The following is a 21,716-nucleotide window of genomic DNA, read 5'->3' as shown; positions in this document are numbered from 1 at the left end:
CCTTGTGTTTGCCCACTCCCCACACCTTTCCCAATCACCCCCATTGCTGTTCTCACCTGAGAACTCCCCATCACGGTCCCTGACAACACCTGCTACCTCACCAGCCAGGAGGAGAAATGTGGCCCCACTGAGAGTCATGGCGGGAGGTGAGGGTGAGGCTCCAGCAACCATACAAGTCACTCCTACTGCACAGGTGTGCACCCATCAGTCCAGCAGCACTCGCAGCCGCCAACGCACTCCCAGCAGTGCAGGTCCACCTGGAGAGGGCACTGTGTTCCGTGGCCTTGAGGCGAGCATGGTGCGTATCCAGCGCATGCAGGGGAAAGCGATTCAGGCCTGCCACCGCCAATTTCGAATCCTAAATCAGCAAATGGGAGACATGGCCAAGGGCATCAGTGATTTAGTGGAAACCAACAGGGAGGTTGCAAAGACCAACAGTGACATAGCATCTGGAATGCTTCACATGACCACCGCCATCAACCAGCTGTGCGCAAAAATGGATACCCAGGAGCACACAAGGCACAGGGATGCGCGTGTGCACAACGGAGCTATGAACCGGCTGGCCACGGCATCATCCCAGCAATGCCGTAGGGGCGCCAACATGCAGGAAAGCCTCACGCAGAACACCGCTGAGTTAACCAGGGGCATGGGCAGGATCACCAGTGCCCTGGAGGCCATGATCGTCTCCCATACTGCTGTGAATCCTGCCCTGGACATGGCTGAGGCAGACGACAGCAGCAGCCGCAGCAGCCCTGCTAGCGTAGTTGTTGAGCCACGCCGGAGCTCCAGGTGCTCAGCTGAGCCTGCAGGCCATGCTGAAGGGAGTGAGCAACACCCCAGTGGCTCTGCGAAGCGCGGCCGCAAATGACATTGACAGTGTGGGTGAGGCAACCTGGGACATTAGCAGTCCCCACGTTACAATACTTATTTTTTGTTCCACATCAGTGCATGAACGTTGTGGCAACATTAAAAATCGTTTTTCACATTCACAACCTGTCTGTGTCTCTTTACTCACTCAGAAATAGTTGTCTGTAATCTCCTCACGTCTGTATCTGCCATCACTTGGTGTTGACACTCCAGCAGGTTGGGTTTCTGGCACAGCATTGTCGTCATCATGATCCTCGTAGTCTGATAACTCCACCTCAGTGCCCTTCTTCACAGCAAGGTTGTGCAACATGGCACAGGCAGCAATTATCTTACAGCAGGTGATGGGGCTATACTGCCTTGCACCTCCACTCTTGTGCAAGCATCTGAATCTGCTTTTCCATATGCCAAAGGTCCGTTCTACTACATTCCCTGTGCTTTTGTGGGCCCGGTTATACCTCCTCTGCCTGGGTGTTGAGGGGTTGAGGTAGGGGGTCAGTATGAATGAGCGGAGGGCATATGCACTGTCTCCTGGAATGAAAAGGGAATACATTACTCACATGCATACATGTACTTCTTACTGCAATTGGTATGATGGGGGTCTGACACTGTGTCTCACCTAGGAGGTATCCTTCACCAAATTCCCCTGCAGCCAGCCGTGCATAGATGCCGCTGTTTTGAAATATGTAGGAGTCGTGGGTACTCCCAGGGTATTTTGCCACTAGGTCAGTGATGGCGCACTTAGCATTGCAAATCACCTGCACATTGATGGTGTGCGTTGACTTCCTATTCCTGTAGATGTATTCCGTGGCAGCAGGGGGACAAATGGGGATATGCGTGCCATCAATGCAGCCGATGATATGGGGAAATCTAGCCATCTGGTAGAAGTCAGATTTGGTTTGAACCAGTTCAGCATGGTGGCAGGAAAAGAAATGTAATGCTCCATCCTCTGCAACATGGCGTCAAGGAATTCGTGAAAAAACCTTGAGAGGCTGCTCTGGGTCACCCCACCCGCCACAGCAACCACACTCTGGTAGCTCCCAGACGCAAGCAGGTGGAGGCTGCACATCACCTGTACATGGGGTGGAATTGCATGTGCCCTTGGGGTAGTGTGCTGCAACACTGGTTGGAGGTCCCTGATTAGTTCCAAGATGGTGTCTGGATCCAACCTGTACCTCTGCTGTATCTCTGCCTCTGTGAGCATGAACAGGGTCACCCTCTGCCTGTAGACCTGCTCCTGTCTCAGCCATTCCCTCTCTCCTTCCTCCTGTAGCCGTAGCCGTCTTGCGATGACATAAAATGCCGCCATTGTGCAAACAGCATTGCATTTTGGGTCCATTTTTATAGGCTGCACCTGGTTACCACCTGATTTGAATCCATGGTAAATACCGACTCTTAAATACCGAATTTGAAGCAAATTCGGTATTTCAGAGCTTACCTACATCTCATTCTTCGATTTATCCTATTTTATTTACCGATTCGGTATTTTACCGATTCGGTACTTTTACCGAATTGGTAACTTTTCGAAATCGGTAAATTTACCGATTCGGTTTTTTACCGAATCGGTAACTTTTCAAAATCGGTACATTTTCCGATTAGTTTTTTTACCGATTCGGTAAATTTTCCGATTCGGTAAATTTACCGATTTGGGCCAATTTCTATCACCTACATACCGATCGCTCAATACCGCTCGGTAACGGCCGAAAATACCGATTTTCGGCCGTTACCGACCGACCTACATCTGGCCCCAAGTGTATAAATAGTACCTACTGTGGAAGTCATAACTTCCATTGAAATGCGGAAGACCAAACGTGTATATAAGGAAACGTGTATAAAATGGTCTCTGACTAACATTTGCAGCTATCCCTTTTCAGTGTTGAAATACAGCAGTTTGATTTCAGGTCATTACCTTTCATCATGTCTGAATCGAGATGCCCCATCCCAAGAACAACAGAACAATAAATCTTTTCATTGTGCCACCCAGTTTCTGGGTCACAACCATAGGGGGTCATTATGATGACGGGCGCACTTTGTCCGCCCGTCACCATAGTGGGAAACGGGACCGCCCGCCATAACGGCGGGGGTCCCGTGGGGGGCATTAGGGTGTGCCCGCCACAGTGGCGGGCACATCCTGTAGTTTTAGCATTGTGGCGGGCGGTGCACTCTGCACCGCCCGCCACGATGCTAAAAATGCTTTTTTGCATTTGCATATGCAAAGCGGCAGGCACCGCGCGGTGCCTGCCGTTTTGCATATGCAAATGTGGGGGGGTACCATAGGTACCCCCCATGTGCCCCCTGACAGTGGTGTGAACCTGGGGGCCCTGCAGGGGGCCCCCGCAGCAATCCCCGCCTGCCTTTCCGTGGCGGCATTGCCGCCGCGGAAAAGCAGCTGCAGACAGGCACCCTAATATGGATGGCGGTGTCTGATAGACACCGCCACCATATGGTTCCAGTACCGCCCCGGCCGCAATGCGACCGGGGCGGAAAAGCGGCGGACGGTGTTTTCGTCCGCCGCGGTCCCCCCCGCCATCCTAATATGGCGGGGGGGAATTGGAATGCGGATGTCGGGCGGATTGCCCCCGCCAGGGTGGCGGTGGCTACCGCCACCCTGGCGGGGGCAATCCGCCCGACATCCTAATGGACCCCATAGTCTCCATCTATTGGGTTCCATACCAAGTTTCCCTTCAGCAACGAGGCCTCCTAGTCTCTCAATAGCTGCCCACTCTGCCACCCATTACAGATTACATGCTGCAGTGTCTCTGGTACTATGCCAGAAGAGCCTCCTCAACTTTGTGGTTAGTCCCATATCTGCTTGTTGTATGAGAGGCATGGTTCTCTTAATAACCTCCTCTGCATTGCCTTTTGCTTGCACTGCATCCGGCATGGCTTTTTTTCTCTTTGGAAGGCGTTCTAGGAAGGGCCAAATGCAAAGTGTTTGATCAGAAACATTGTCCATCGTCCCTTTTTACTTTGGCCTGTTGTGACCTTTTTCTGGGTGGGGCATCAAAAAAAGAGGGAGTGGTGGGAAAGGCAGGTCCAGGATCTTATGTGCCTCTGATGGGGTGCAGACTGTATACGTTATCCCTGCCAAGGTGAAAGTGAGGTTAAATGAGAATCCTCAATAATATTTTGGTTGTGCACAAATGTCTCCTCCTTTACAATGTGATTTGGAACAGGTTTTGATAGAGGTGTAGTGTAGCTTCCTCAAAGTAGATAATTCCAGCTTCTCAGGCAGTTGTCATAATGGCTTCTTTTTGTTGAAAGTGGTGGATGCCACTGAGCACATCCAGTGGGGTCCTCTTGGGGTCTGCCAAGCTCCCTACTGGTAATTGCAATCCATTTGATAATCAGATATGGCTAGGTCCAACAGGATGTAATTGAAAAGATGCTTTACAGAGTCCTCCATCATACCAGGTCACCCTTGTTGGGTATGCTTTTAATATGTACTTTAGATCTGCAGTCCTCCAAAAGCTCCCAGAAGTTGATGTTCTGGTCATGCACCACCACCACCTGCCCCCTAAAGGCCTCAAGTCCCTGGCCATTTGTAAGGTGAAAACCCATAGCCACAAGCCACTCGGGCCTTATTTGCCTCCTTGCCCACATTTTCGGCCAGCATGCAGGGTCACTATGTAACTTGCCAAAAGGCACCTCCATAAAAGAGAGTGTGAGGGGGCCTCTGTAGTTATCTGTGTTGATCTGCATTGGGAGGAGTCTCTGCTGGCATCACTGTTTCTCTTTGTGTCTTGGCCACTGTCTATTTTAATCACTGCTGCTTTAGAGCATTGAAGTTAGTGTCTTTCTTATGTTTAGAAGTGGCCATTGTTAAATCAGTTTCCTTCTCCACGAGCAATTTGGTGGTGAGGGCTCATGGAAGCCAACTTGCTGAAGCTAGTTTCAGCAGGCACTATTTTAAGATTATAACTTGTCTGGGCTAGGGACCCCCCCTTTACGAGTAGGGCAGAAAGCGCTGCACTGTGGTCCAGCAGTTGTGCTTACTTACCCTCCCTATATTGAGCCTCTTTTGCTAGTTCGATCTGCCACTACTCTCTTGAGGACAATTCAGGGCACAGAGATTTCTGTGCGCCAAGTCTGGGACTCTGGCAGTGGGTCTGAGCATTCCGTTTTTGCTGTGCCCACAGTGGACCAATATTCCCAATTTTGCTAGTCTAAGAAAAAGGGTGGGGGCATAGCGGTGAAGGCAGATCAGACTGGCAAAAGATCGGATTGGTCTTGGCTTTCTTACTTACTTTCTGGCCCCAGTCAGTCTGCATAATACTTCTTCTCAGCACGCAATCTTCTAGTCTGCATCCGCACAGCCCACCTAGTTCAGCCCTGCAGGTCCTGCTCCACCAGGAGTGGGCCTCTCCCAGTAGCATCACAGTAGTGTAGGCCATCCCACATCGAAGCTCTGCTCCCTTTAATAGGCATAGTGGTGGGACACTGCAGGCACACCCAGCCAGAGATGGTAAAAATCATCAGAGCACACTGTGCGATGGCCATGGGGTAGGCACCATGTGTGTGTCCAGCCTATTGTCTAATGTCCACCACAAACCTTCCTTCACCTGAGGGTCCACCTCATTCTCTGGTGGTTATATGACACTTTCTTCGGGCAAGACCTCTGTGGAATGCACCCGGTTTAGCCCCGGGGAGGCAGTAAGTGCACAATCCGGGCAGGCGCTGCATGGAGCAGGGAGAGAAAACTCTCTCTCTTTCACCATCGTGGATATGACTCCTTGACCCTCCTTAGGATCAGAATATGATACAGGAATTTGTATACAGAAAAAGGGATGCAAGTCATATATGTCTTTTAGAAATCAATGTTGATCTTTTTGACTCAAGACAAGCTGGAATTCTGATGTTGTCTAAGGCTGCTTTAAAGGATCATCCTGGACATGGGTTGAGAGGAGTCTGCAAAACCGAGCCTAACATTGAAGAATTTTCTCTCAAGCATTATCCTAACTTGTTTGTTAAGTCCTCTGATCTTGCTACCTGAAATTCAAAACTGCCCAAATCTTTTAGCATCTGTAATAGTTTGAAGATTATTAGTGCTATTATTAGGATTTGCAACGAATCCCTTGAATTTGGTATTTCTCTTATTACTTTTTCTTAAGATATGACCTGCAGTGTCTGCTTGGATACAGATAAACCATTAGAAGCAATGGAAGTTAGGTCCAACATCTGCCATTTCTTCTTTCTCTACCTGAATGTTTTTATGCAATTCTCAACGCCACTGAAAATAATTGTTTGCTTTCTTGTTTTAAGGGGACTTCTTTGCCAAAGTAAAATATTATTTGAGTGATAAAGAGAGCACACAGAAGCACCATAATACAGAATTTTTTACGATTCAGACACAACATCATGTAAAAAATATCGATGTTAATTATACTGAGTAAAAAGTATAAACAACAAAATATTGACTCCCTTACTTGAACAGGTAAGTTAAAAATATCGACTTAAAAATATTGATGTGAAAAATATAAATGTATAAAATAACGACTTTTATATACATCTAAAATAATAGATATTAAATATATTGAATATAAGATATAATTTTAACAAACTAAAATAAATGTAACATACATTTTAATAAAATATAACAAATAAACTTAATGAAAAAAGATAAACACACAAACATGATAATTTAATATTTTACATTTATGTTAAAAGTTTAAAATAATATAAACAATAAAAATATATATCAATGATCGAAAGCATAAAAAACAAAAATCTATAATAAATTAAAACATTAAAATATTAAAAAATACTTAAACTTAAATTTCAGAATACAATCAATGCAACAGTAGGTAAAATGTTGGATAGCGGAGGAATTCAATTTACTATTCCCACTACACTGAGAGCAACAGTAGGAAAAGTGCTGGATAGCTGAGGGGTAAAAATTACTATTCCCACTTCGTTGAATGCAACAGTAGGATAAGTGTTGGACAGCAGAGGGGTAAAGCACTTTTATTCCCCCTCTGGTGAGTGCAACAGTAGGGAAAGTGTTTAATAGAAGAGGGGTAAAAAATATTATTCCAAATTCAGTGAGTGCAACTGTAGGGAAAGTGTTGGCGAGCTGAGGGGTAAAATTAAGTATACCCACTCCAGTGAGTGTAACATTAGGTAAAGTGTTGGATAGCGGAGTGGTAAAAATTACTATTCCAACTCCAGTGAGTGCAACTTTAAGAAAAGTGTTCGATAGCGGAGTGGTAAAATTAACTATGACCACTCCATTTAGTGCAACAGTAGGGTAAGTGCCTGATAGCGGAGGGGTGAAAATTACTATTCCCACTCCAGTGTGTGCAACAGTAGGGAAAGTGTTGGAAAGCAGAGGGGTAAAAATTACTATTCCCACTCCAATGAGTTGAACAGTAGGGAAAGGGCTGGATTGCGGAGAGGTAAAAATTACTATTCCCACTCCAGTGAGTGCAACATTTGGGAAAGTGTTGATAGTGGAGAGACAAAAAATTACTTTTCACACTCAAACAGTTAAAAAAATATTTATATTAAAATCTTAAAAAAACAATAATAATAAATAAAAAATATTTAACAAATGAAAAATAAAATATCTTACATATATAAAAAGAAAACAGATTATAACATTAATTACATATAACAAAAACCTACAAATAATATAGGAACAACAATAATAATAATTCTTTTAAACTAGAAAATATTTACATACAAAAAATAATCAATACGTAAATGAATTACTTTTATTTTCTACTCTGTAACACCACACAAAAAACAAAATACTTAAAAATGTTAAATTATATTTACTTTAATAAATAACATAATTTATAATCATTTAAAAAATATTATTAATAAAAAAACTGAATACACATTAATTTTCTACACACACTTTAATACTATATTATCCAAAACACGCACCTTAATTAAACTGTAAAATAATAAAACACAATTAAAAGTTATATGTAAATTAAAAACTATTAGTATTAACAACTAATAGTAAAGTAATTGAATGTATTTAATACCCACCCTTTACTGCTTTAAAAGTAAAAACAACACACCAAAATTAATAATAACCCAAAATAAATTTAAAATAATAAACATTAATGAACAACTATATATGAATTTATTAAATACAAATGACTTCCCACCCTTTAGTCCTTTACAAACCACAACACACACCTAAAATTAATTACACAATTAGCACAATATAATTTTAATATATTTAATAATATCAATTGACAAAACACTTTATAATAAAAAATAAGTAAACTACTTAACACCCTTTACCTCTATAAACACCAAACACACACCCCTAAAATGAATTACACAATTACCATAATTAATTACCAATTAATTAAATAAAATTATTATCAAACAATTATTAATTCATGAATCAAAAATACATTACTTCCCACCCTGTACACCTATAAACACCACAATACACACCTACAATTTATTACACACTTACCATAATTAATTACCAAGCAATTAATTAAAATGAATTAACAACCAATTATTATTTCATAAATTACTTCCCACCCTTTACACATATAAACACCAAAATACACACCTACAATTAATTAACAATTACCATAACTAATGACCAATTAATTAGTTAAAATTATTTTACAACCAATTCTTAGTTAATTAATAATAAATTACTTTAAAATCTCAATTAAACAAATATTAATAAAAACAAAAGTCATCAATTAATTTCATATAATTAAATTTCCTCCCACCCTATTCCCCTATAAACCCACAACCTGCCACCGAACTAAAAATGCTCAATTCTAATAAAAAACAAATTCATAACTACTAAAAATGTAACACATAAATTAAAAATACAAATAATTCTTATACACAAAACATGCATCACAAATATAAAATATATACTAAAATACATAACAATAATTGGAAAAAGATATTATTAACAACTATATTAAACACTTCGATATTTTTAAAGTCGATATTACTTACCTTAAGTCGATATTCTTGACCACAATATTCTTGCTGTCAATATTTCTGAACCACAATATTTTTTACTCGATATTTGTGTAACTTGATATTTTTTATTCAATATTCTGTCTGCACACTATTTTTAACAGTATGTCCAATTTTTTTTTGATTGTGGTTGTCACATTTCATCCACTGGATCAACAGAAGTCCCATGAAGGTCCTCCCACACGTTACTGTTATCAATCTACTAAGGTTTTCGAATGGAGCTAACACGGGCTCAAAGGCTCATAGTCCTCTGGTAAAATCACGTGTATATAGTAATTTACTTGATCTCAAGTCACTGAACATACACTCATTACAGAACTATGGGGTCCATTAGGATGGCGGGCGGACTTTGACAGCCCGCCACCCTAACGGAGATCGGGACCGACCGCCTAAAGGGCGGCGGTCCTGACATTGGCATTAGGATGCACCCGCCACAGTGGCGGGCGCATTCCTCAATTTAACATTGTGGCGGGCGGTGCTCACTGCACCACCCGTCACAATGTTAAAAACAAATGCACGCATTTGCATAATCGAAGCGGCAGGCACCGCGCGGTGCCTGCCGCTGCGATTATGCAAATGCAGGGGGGTACCACAGGTACCCCCTCATGTGCCACCCCCCTTTGGCCATCACTCTGGGGTCCCACAGGGGCCCCCCAGAGTGAACATCGCATGCCTTTCAGTGGCAGCATTGCCGCCACAGAAAAGCATTGCAAAATGCCCATTGTAATATGGCTGGTGGTGTCTCATAGACACCGCCACCATATTCAACATTTTCCGCCCCGGCCGCAAGGCGAGCGGGGCGGAAAAGTGGCAGGCAGTGTTTTATTCCGCCGTGGTCCCCACCGCCATACTAATATGGCGGGGGGAATTCAGGGAAGGATGTCGGGCGGATTGCCCCCGCCAGGCTGGCAGTGGCTACCGCCATCCTGGCGAGGGCAATCCGCCCGACATCCTAATGGGCCCCTATGTGTCTGACTTAGATGTTGGTGAAGAGGGTACTCCATCTTAAGAGCGACGGCGTACCTATTCCGCCAACCTGAAGGTCAACCACCTCATTTAGAGGCAGTTTGGCCATCAGTGTGTAGACGATGGGTACTACTCCATCTCTACAACCTACCTACAGTTCTGACGGCCCGAATGGAGTAAAGACTGTTGTAGATTTGGCCATGTGTCTGGCCGCCCGATTTAGATTAGGTGTATACATGGCCAGTTTTCACTTCCCGTGACCACTAGGAAAAATGTGTCAGTAAGTAGCACTGTAAACTTCTAAATGGCCCCATGCCATGGAGAATGCTCCTATGGCAAAGGTTTTTTAATTTCATTTTCAAAAAGAAAAATCTTACTTTGAGATTTTATTATGAAAATAAAAATGAAAGTTGTAAGTCTGACGTATGGCTCCATCATGTTGATGGAGCCATCTGTCAAATGTAGAATGCATTTCCAGGAACCGCGGGACAGCAGTTCTTGGATATGCACAGAATGTCCGCAGGAGCAGTGACCTTCTCTAAATATGGCAGGCGGAGTACATTCACCATGGCAGGAGTAAAGTACTCAGCTATGGCAACCGTAATTCCTCTGTTCGCAAATATTTTAATCAGCCTCTATATGTTGAAATGTTTAGTAAATCTACAAATATATGATCCTAATAGCATTCCTCGATTCAAGAGATGATTATTAGACACATGAAACACGGAAAGGAACAAAGAAAATCTGCTTCCTTTGAGAAGAGCTGACAGAATTGTGTAACAGAACTTGATAAGCTTCAATTGGTTAATCTCAATCAAAGCTTTACAATGTGTCTCTTAACGAAATGAAAATGTGTAAGCAACACCTGTATTTATGTGTCGGCCAAAACCTTTTAAGTATGTAAGCAAATACTCCTGACTGCCATGGTGTATTCCTTTTAAAGAGGTTAGAATATCATTTCAGAGGCAAACAGATGGGGATATGTACAAGAAAGTAGCGGAATGTGTCATTAGCCTCCTTGCCTTAACGACATGCTCTGCCACATCTGAAATGCAAGGCTGCACCATATTTACAAGAATGTGGTGCAGCATTGCGTTTCCCCCTGCAATGGCGCTAGGTTTAGCAACTTAGTGCCAACGCAGGTACCCCTGCACCAGAGTGCAAGGGTGTCTGCCTGCAGGGGAGGATTGTTTATGTGTAGGAAGGTATCCCTTCCTGCACATAAACAATCCTAAAATGCCCTTCTGTCACTTTCATGTGTGCTGCTTCATGCATCACACATGAAAGTGACAAAATGGTATTTTTTTAAGGGTTTGTTTATGTACAGGAAGTGACACCTTCCTACACATAAACAAACCATGGCATTTGGCTTTTTCCATATGTGCTGCACAAGGCAACACATGTAAAAAGCAAAAACGAAATAATGCATTTCTCCTTGTTTTGCCAACTTAAGACCAGGATTTTTGCCTGGTCTTTATTTTGGCACTGCCTCCTATATATGCCACCCTTGTACATAGGAGACAGCGTCAAATACAATGGGTGTTGTGGTGGTACGTCCACCACAACACCCACAGCATGCCATTTTCACGCTAACCATAGCGTGAAAGGGGGCATTGTGTACAATGCAGGCTTGTACATAAGGCACAGCCCCTATCGCCACCACAACGTCTGTAAAAGTGACGTTGTGGTGGCGATAAGGGCTTGTACATATGCCCCAGAGTCTGTTTTAATATCCATTTACTTGACAGCTATCACTGCTTCCATAGCTGAAAATTCCATTAACTACCAGATAGATTAAATACAGAAACTTAGAGAAGGGGAAAACAGCTTTCCCTTAGTCAATCTCTGATCAATAATCACTGCTGCGGTTACAGACTATTGAAAAATGTCATTGTTACCTGCATATTAGGAGAGGATGCCCATTCATGCTCTGCCTAACTGCGATTTAAAATGAGTCAGAGAACTTCTTTTGTGAGTTGGAAATACTTTTTAGACCTGCAAAGGGGTTTTGTACATTACAGAACACTATTTTGCAGTTGCTAATCCTATAATTTTGCAAATCTCAAGGGTTCCATTCCCAAAATTGATTTTAACAACTGGCTACCATTTTATTATTATTTTTTCATGAGAGCTCCCTTTAATTCAGCTCTGATGTGACTGTTAATGACTTGTACACCTAAAAAGACAATTTACTACAAAAAAAAAACCTTTAAATGAATTGAGGTGTACAGCAAATGCAGGTGCTAATTAGTGCAGATACATTTTTCGCAAAACCATCGATTTAATGCAGGCCTAAACGGTGTGCCTGCCATCTAAACCGGAGCACAGTATTTGGTGTTCCCCAAAGCCCAGTTTTAGGATCCATTATATTCTCTATTCATTTTAGCCCTTGATGAGCTGTCCGCAAGTTGTTGAACTTTTAAACATTCCCCATCTCCCCCTTTATCCTGTAATTGTAGCGATCCACCTCTTGTCACAAAGTAGGATATTGTGCTGAGAGAAAGACTGTAATTGGTACTTCTTTGTCTCTGGCACGCTATGCGCTAAACTCATCTGTAAGGTGTCAAAACGCGGACACTTGGGACCCAAGGCACGTGGTAATTACTCTGTTGTTGTAGTTTTGAGGATTTTACAACCTGAACAATGAAATAAATATTACATTTGGGGGAGAAAAGTTATTTGAAGACTAAGCCCTTCAGCTAGAGTCACTGGAATGACTAACCTCCCGTTTTCCCGGAACGGAACAAAGTTATGTTATTAACTCCAGGACTGTAAACAGATTAGGATGTAGTCTCCTCTGCAACACACATAAAGTCGAGTTAGATCTATTTTTTTACTGTCACTGTTTTTAAGGAGAATATTTCTATTGGCACAGCAGGGGTCATCAAAAAATGGAGAAAGGCGTCTGTTTCTAATTCTTATACTGACAGGACCTGTGCTGGAGGGCACACAGCGAATCAGTGGGGAAGCAGCAATGAACATGTATTTACTTAGTGTTTTTATTTGTTTAAAATTGTTACTAATATCTCCATTACCGTGTACGCTTTTCTGCTACTTGTCCTTCCATCCACTACACTTTGGGATTCCAATGTTTCTTCTAGTTTCTATATTTCTTCGAGGTGTCATTTTGTTTATAGAGCACAGACTGAGGACATAACCAAGTCTATTCACTTTCAGCAGAGGTTTTTACTAGTTGTGTATGTGTGTATATGATAACATGTTCATATATTTTAAATGTATATCAGCGTTTGTGTCCATTATTTAAAATTTTTAAACAACATTCATCAAAAGAAGCCGTAAATCTCTTTCTGTATATTTAATATTTCATGCGCTTTGCCCTAACCTGATAAAATCCTGAGCTAAACTTCATATGTATATTTATGTGAATTTAAAGTCAGTTTATATTAAAACCCTTTAGAATTGCACGGTAGCAGTTACAAAAAACAAAGGGGTCCATTAGAATGTCGGGTTGGAGGGGCGGAAAAACGCCTTTTTCCGCCCGCAAGCAGCGGGAAACACGTCCACCATATTAGTATTGCAAAACATAGGTCAATTTCCGTCCGCCGCGGAGCGACGAGCACCGCCATCAAAGTGCGCCCGCCACGGCAGCGGTGAGACCCAATGGAGACTCTCCGCCATGTGGAATGACGTCTGCCTGCTCCACAAATTAGGATAGCCCAAACAAGCAGACGCACCGCAGCGGAGACCAACCCAAGACGGCGGAAACTCGACAGCAGAGTGGGATACCACAGTCCTCTCCACCCGGTGATGACCGCCATGGACCCTGTCCTACATATGTTCCCTGTGCTGTACCTGCTACAGCACTATCATCTCAAGGGCCGCCGTGGACACTGCCGCAGGTACGCAACTGCACAAATACAACACACAACACACGGGCTGACAAAGGGTCCAAATCCACAACAGACACCCTGCTGGGGGCATCAACACATCCACAAGGGCACCCACACATGACCCACCTGCCACCAAGTTACCCCACTGCATTCTGGACACACATCAACCGCGAATTTGCAGCAACGTCCCGGTCATGTCACCGCAGCGGTCAATACATGCGCACAATGCAAAAGGCAGGGCCAGTCAAAGGCATGGGCAGGGCACAAAGACCACAGGGACACACCTCCCCCCACCACACATTAACACACTCCATTAAGGCACAGGCCATGTGCCCATCATGTGCACCCCCATTGACAGCAACAAGCAACAAGCAAAGCAACAAGCAAGCTCAATACATACCCTGCCCCACACAATAAACAACCAGGGAGACAGCCACTGCAGGAGTGGCTGCACAGGAACACACAACACACAACGCCAGTGCCACACACACTGAAGGCTGCCAATACAAAGCAAAGTGTCCCAAATGAAGTGACGGGGAGGCACACACATATGTAAACCAGGGGGACAGTTGACATCAAAGTAAACTGTCTTGCATGTCAGTAGTCGACATGTAAGGGATGTACCATACTCAAATAGAGGTAGTGCAGACTCACAATGGGCAGGCATAAATGACACACATAGGGGATGGCATTACACCACACACACCATGCCATACAGGAGAATAAAAGGCACCATGGGCCAGATGTATAAAGATACACTTTTGTGATTCTCAAATAGCGATGTTTAAGGAATCGCTATTTGAGAATTACAAAATGGTATGTATGTAGAAATTCGCTATTTTTTAGCGATTTCTTAAAATTCCTTAATTGCGATTAGCAAATTGCTAATCGCAATTAAGGAATAATTTCCCATTCATTTCTGTGGGCCAGGAAGCCCATAGGAATGAATGTGAAATTATTCTCAATTTGCGATTCGCAATTTGCTAATCGCAAATTGAGAATAATTTCAAGGGTGCAGGGGTGTCCAAAGGAAACCCTGTTGCACCCCTGCAATAAGCATGGGTGCACATGTGGTGCACATACATGCCCTAAGGGCATGTATGTGCATCACATGGCACTTAGAAAAATGAAAAAATGGGCATTTTTCAAGAAATTCGCATATTACCACCAACTTGAAGTTGGTGGTAATTTGCGATTCCTTAGAGACAATTAGCAATTTTTTTTTGCATCATGCATTGCATTTAAGGAATCGCAAATTTTGCGATTCCTTAAATGCAATCGCAAAATAGGGAATCGCAGATTTGCGATTCCTTATTTTGCACGGAAATTTGCTACATACATACCATTTTGCTCAAATGAGTTCGCAAACGCCGAATTTCGGCATTTGCGAACCCATTTGAGCTTCATACATCTGGCCCCATATGTCTGCAATGCACGAGAAACACAACCGCAATGGCAGTGTGGAGCAGCAGGGCTGCACAGTCTACACAAACACTATCAAGACACATGGATGATCAAACAAACACAACACTGATGTGCAAGTCACACACTCTGCACACTCATAAGTGACAAAAATAACAAGTAGGAGTAAGACAGAACAGCACGGACACACCAACACACTGCACACTGCACAGTGCACAACTCACACATGTGCATACAACCATATCCACAGGGCAGAACAATCCAAACAACAGGCACATAACTCCTGGGTGACACATGAGTGTCTTTCACAATACAGGGGCACACACACATCCACACCCCCTACAAAGTCACGCCCTTCACACTGCCCACCTCTTGACTACCCAAGAGCACATATCTCATGTAAGCCATGGGACCAGGACTAAGGGCCAACACAAGATGACCACACACATACACAGCTGGGCAGACATAAAGGAATAACACACATACATGATGACATTGCCCAGCCTGCATGCAAACCTGTGCACAGTATCACACCCTGTGCTGGCAGTGTACCCCAACCTGACATCTGAACAATATATCCAACATTAGCAAACCACGAAAAAGAGAACTGCATGACAGGTAAAATAGACATCACAGATAACACAAGTATCAGTGTCTGAATGGACTGATGACTCTGTTACCCCAGGTAAAAAATGTGATGCAGGCAAAGAGCTTGGCAATGTTGAAGTGACATATATGCAGCATGTGGCACAGTCAACCAAATGCACACACTAAAATACATGTAATCAGCAAGGACACTGCCAAAACAGACAACGGGAGTAACTGTCTTTATTCACATATTGCACAGATGTGACAGTAGAACAACAGTAGACAAGAGCAAGGCACAACATGCTGATCATATGCAAGAAAATCTGCATAGGCAAACTCCAAACAGGAAGACCAGTGTCCATGGCAGGGGGCACAGCAAGTACACGAGAGGCTGCACAGGGGAGAGTCCAACACAGCAGAGCAACAGGGCCAGCATCGATGGCAAGGGGCACAGCAAATACATGAGAGGCTGCACAGGGGAGAGTCCAACAAAGCTGAGCAACAGGGCCAGTGTCCATGGCAGGTCGCAAAGCAAGTACATGAGAGTCTGCACAGGGGAGACTCCAACACAGCAGAGCAACAGGGCCAGTGTCAATGGCAGGTGGCACAGCAAGTACATAAGAGGCTGCACAGGGGAGAGTCCAACACAGCAGAGCAACAGGGCCAGTGTCCATGGCAGGTGGCACAGCAAGTACATGAGAGGCTGCACAGGGGAGAGTCCAACACAGCTGAGCAACAGGGCCAGTGTCCATGGCAGGTGGCACAGCAAGTACATGAGAGGCTGCACAGGGGAGAGTCCAACACAGCAGAGCAACAGGGCCAGTGTCCATGGCAGGTGGCACAGCAAGTACATGAGAGGCTGCTCAGGGGAGAGTCCAACACAGCAGAGCAACAGGGCCAGTGTCCATGGAAGGTGGAACAGCAAGTACATGAAAGGCTGCACAGGGGAGAGTCCAACACAGCAGAGCAACAGGGCCAGTGTCCATGGCAGGTGGCACAGTAAGTACAGGAGAGGCTGCACAGGGGAGAGTCAAACAAAGCAGAGCAACAGGGCCAGTGTCCATGGCAGGTGGCACAGCAAGTACACAAGAGGCTGCACAGGGGAGAGTCCAACACAGCAGAGCAACAGGGCCAGTGTCCATGGCAGGTGGCAAAGCAAGTATATGAGAGGCTGCACAGGGGAGACTCCAACACAGCAGAGCAACAGGGCCAGTGACCATGGCAGGTGGCACAGCAAGTACATGAGAGATGAGAGGCTGCACAGGGAAGAGTCCAACACAGCAGAGAAACAGGGCCAGTGTCTATGGCAGGTGGCACAGCAAGTACATGAGAGGCTGCACAGGGGAGAGTCCAACACAGCAGAGCAACAGGGCCAGTGTCCATGGCAGGTGGCACAGCAAGTACATGAGAGGCTGCACAGGGGAGAGTCAAACAAAGCAGAGCAACAGGGCCAGTGTCCATGGCAGGTGGCAGTGAATGTACATGAGAGGCTGCACAGGGGAGAGTCTAACACAGCAGAACAACAATGCCAGTGGGCATGACAGGTGGCACAGCAAGTACATGAGATGCTGCACAGGGGAGAGTCCAATACAGCAGAACAACAAGGCCAGTGGGCATGGCAAAGTGCAGAGTCAGGACATGAGAAGCCGCACAGGCAAGGGCAAAACAGCAGTTAATGAAAAGGCCAGTTGGCATGGCAAAATGCAGAGTCAGTACATGAGAAACTGCACAGGCAAGGGCAGAACAGCAGTGAATGACAAGGCCAGTGGGCATGGCAAAGTGCAGAGTCAGGACATGAGAAGCTGCACAGGCAAGGGCAGAACAGCAGTGAAAGACAAGGTCGGTGGGCATGGCAAAGTGCAGAGGCAGGACATGAGAAGCTGCAATGCAAGGGCATATCAGCAGTGAATTATAGGGCCAGTGGGCATGGCAAAGTGCAGAGTCAGGACATGAGAAGCTACAGAGTGAGTGTGTTTGACTGTACCCTTCCATGGCCAGCAACACACCCAGGTGGTAAACAAAGGGCAGGACTAGCACACCTGTATGAGAGACAGGTGTGTGAGGGAAACAACCACTCACTCTTGGCTGTCAGGCGGACTTAGAGCTGGCTGTGTGTCAGGGACAGCGTGACCACTTGACTGGGGAGATAGAGGCCCAGGTGATGTAGGGCTATCAGTGGCTTCGCAAGCTGGAGGGCTGTTTGGACCAGGTGGTGTAGTGGCGCGTGGTGGTGAAGCAATGCAGACCTGTGAAACAGTGTGGGTGGGAGATGTTTGAGGGGTGCCTTTCCACTTCTTGGGCATTCAAAATGCCTTCCCTGTACTGGGGTCAATGGGAACTGGTGATGACACAACAGGCACACACACCAACAGACCCGCATCAGATGCAGACATTGGCACTCCCTCTGATGACGTGCTGGATCCTGCAGAACGCTTTGTCTAGCTACGCCTCTGGACCACCTACCACTGTTTGCCAGGGTTACCCCCTACAGTGCCCTCTTTCACCTGCTTCACTGGGCTTGGAATTGGAGTTGATGTAGTCAGGGAATGTGGCCCTGAACCCTCCCTAGGTGTACCCTTGCCATACAACACCTCCTCAGTGGGCATAGACACTGCACGCCTAGTTCTGCGTGAAGTTTTAGGGACAGGAGAGTCCTTCATTGGTGATGCCTCTGAGGCATGTGAGCCTGATGTCTGCTTCATTGCTTTTTTGAACTTGCTCTTCCCTGACAAGCTCTTGTCTTTGCATTCTGGGGTGGCTCTGCTCTTCTGTGGGGATGGTGTCTGTGGGCGGGCCCGCTTGGGTTGTTTCTGCTGGGTGGTTCTTGTGCTTCATTGTGACTGTGACGCATGGGAACTGTGGTCACTATCTTCTGATGTGGCCACTGACTGGAGGGTGGACAAAGGCACTGGAGCAGGAATGGGAGTATGAGCCTGTTGAAGGGCAGACATCACTGTGGACGACAAAGCCTGGACAGTGCGGTGTAGCCCACCCACATCAGAGTGCACTGGCGGCTTTGTGGTAGAAGATGATGCAGAGACCCCATTCCCTGTGCCTGCCAAATGGATGCATCCCCGCTGGCATCAGATGATGTTGAACTTTGTGTCTCAGGCAGATATTCCTCCTGTATACTACAGTCCCCCTCTGATGCGCTGGTGACCTCTGTGTCACTGGGCTCCTGTGCAGCTGTAGTGCTACTCTCACCACCACTGGTTTCCTGTTCCTGTCCCTCTGTGTCCACTGGCGAATCTGCATGAGAGAGAGATGCAGTGTTGGGTTAGTGTATCAACAGGACAAAGAAATTCAATCAATGCAGTACAGACGATGACCAAATCTACATGTTAGCCACCACACTCTGCAATCACATTGCAGCAACTCACTACATAGACCACAACAGTGCCTGTAACCCTGAATATCTGCCATGACTGAGCTATGTTAAGGCCATACAGCACAACACCCTGCCCGTGGATGAAGTCTACCAGTCACACAACTTGCTCTGCCCACACCTATGGACATGATGTGGGCAAACCACTTATTGCCACTGACAGACCTTGAGGGAACAGGAGCGGACAACACAGACACCTATTAGGACATGACAGTCCATGATGGCAAGTAGCCCATGGCAAACACCATGTTGTACTCTGGGGCACATTGTTGTCAGATGTGTGGGCCTGAACGATCAAGGTGCATGCAAAGTACGCATACATGAAGTCACACTCAGATAGTGAACACTGCTGTTCACCCCAAAAAGATTCCGCACACTATCCCAATGCTGAATGACCATGTAGATCCTAACACATACAGCTATGGGAATGCACAGCAGGGAGGCTCACCTTTGTAAGGCCAGTTTGGGCCAATGCATGACACTGGCACCCATCCCAGCAGCCACTCTCATGACACAGCACAGCACCACCCCACGAACATCATATAGGCCACCGCTGCCAAAGGCCCTGTACACATGCATCCGCTACCTGCCAAAGTCACCCTCCCTAAATACTCACCCCTGCCTTGCTGCTGATGCTCCTTCAGACGTGCATCCAGCTCAGGATGAGTCACTGCCAAGATGCGGCCCATTAGTGGCAAACGCCAAGTGCATGGTAGCAGCCCCAAGGTCATCTTCACTACAATCTTTGCCAGCCCGCTGATGTCATCCCACCTCTTGTGGCAGTGGGTGCGTCGTCGCTTAGATACCCCCAGGGCTCGCACCTTTGCTGCAATGGCCCTCCACACAGCCTTATGCTGGTGTACCTTGAGCTGCAGGCATGAGAGAAAAGAGGGGGAAATGATCAGTGACACAGTGTCATGTACCAACATCTATCAGTACAGTAGCAAGACACGGACTCATTACCAAATGTAATCTCTGTCCTTCCCACCCTGGGATACACCTCACATGGGCACTCTGCATGGGCCAAGCGGATGTGATTGCATGCATTGATATGGGCGTACATTGTCCCTGATAATCTCACACACATGCAGGATGACTGCACTGAACCCCTTCTGTGGCTTGCACAAATCTCCAGTCCAATGCATGTCTGGCCACTACATACATCACATATCCACCTGTGTCTGTGTGTAGACTCACTGTGCGCATGACTGGGCAGCATTCAATGAGCATGTCATGTGAACATATCTGTATGTCATGTGTGTGGCATCGGGGTACATGGACTCACCAACTTAATCTACATCAACACAAGTGTGGTTGTGTGCAATTATACAGGGTTGAGATGGTGCATATTTGGATTTCAGTGTGAATGAACAAGAGTAAGGACACAGTAAGTGCAGTGATGTGATCTCGTCTTGGTGGGCGGCTACTGTGCAGAGCATCTGGGTTCACACGGAGTCGGTCAACAGGGGCACACAGAGACAATCAGCCAAGCAATGACTGTTCTGGCACCTGCATGTACAACATCCTGTGGCTCTGTATGGCTGACAATGTAACACACTGCACTCAGACATACAACTGCAGGCAGGGAAAAGCATGACATTGAGACACACACTCCGGATCACCAACCGACCCCTGCCCGCACCACGTCTTCAACAAAGCCGACTCCATCATTGCACCCCAACTCCGGGACATCATCAACACCTCCTTCAACACCGCCACCTTCCCGGAGAGCTGGAAGCACGCCGAGCTCAGCGCCCTCCTGAAGAAACCAACAGCGGACCTCAAGAACTACCGTCCCATCTCGCTCCTCCCTTTTCCTGCCAAGGTCATCGAGAAGACCGTCAACAGACAGCTTGCCGCCTTCCTCGAGACGAATGGATCCCTTGACCAATCGCAGTCCGGCTTCCGAACCAACCACAGCACCGAGACCGCCCTCATTGCAGCCACAGACGACATCAGATCCCTGCTCAACATAGGGGAAACAGCGGCCCTCATCCTCCTGGACCTCTCCGCAGCGTTCGACACGGTCTGCCACCGCACCCTAGTGCAGCGCCTCAACAACATCGGAATCCAAGAGAAGGCACTGGAGAGGATCATCTTGTTCCTCCCCGGAAGAACCCAGAAGGTCCACCTCCCCCGTTCAGATCCAAGGCCACCGAAGTCATCTGCGGCGTACCACAAGGATCATCACTCAGCCCCACCCTCTTCAATGTCTACATGAGCCCTCTCGCAGCCATCTCACGCCAACACAACCTCAACATCATCTCCTACGCCAACGACACCCAGCTGATCCTCTCCCTCACCAACGACCCCGCCACCGCCAGAAACAGCCTACACCAAGGGATGAAAGACGTCGCCGAGTGGATGAAGAACAGCCGCCTGAAACTGAACTCAGACAAGACGGAAGTCCTCATCCTGGGATCATCGCCCTCAGCCTGGGACGACTCCTGGTGGCCCCCTGCCCTGGGCACCGCTCCCAAGCCAACGGAAAATGAACGCAACCTGGGCTTCATCCTGGACTCCTCCCTCTCGATGACCAGACAAGTCAACGCCGTCTCGTCGTCGTGCTTCAACACCCTGCGTATGCTCCGAAAGATCTTCCGGTGATCCCCACCGAAACCAGGAAGACGGTCACCCAGGCACTCGTCACCAGCCGACTGGACTACGGA

Source organism: Lissotriton helveticus, chromosome 3_1, assembly GCF_964261635.1.
Source record: "Lissotriton helveticus chromosome 3_1, aLisHel1.1, whole genome shotgun sequence".
In the NCBI taxonomy this organism is placed as follows: domain Eukaryota; kingdom Metazoa; phylum Chordata; class Amphibia; order Caudata; family Salamandridae; genus Lissotriton; species Lissotriton helveticus.
Note: the sequence above shows the minus strand (reverse complement) of the source record.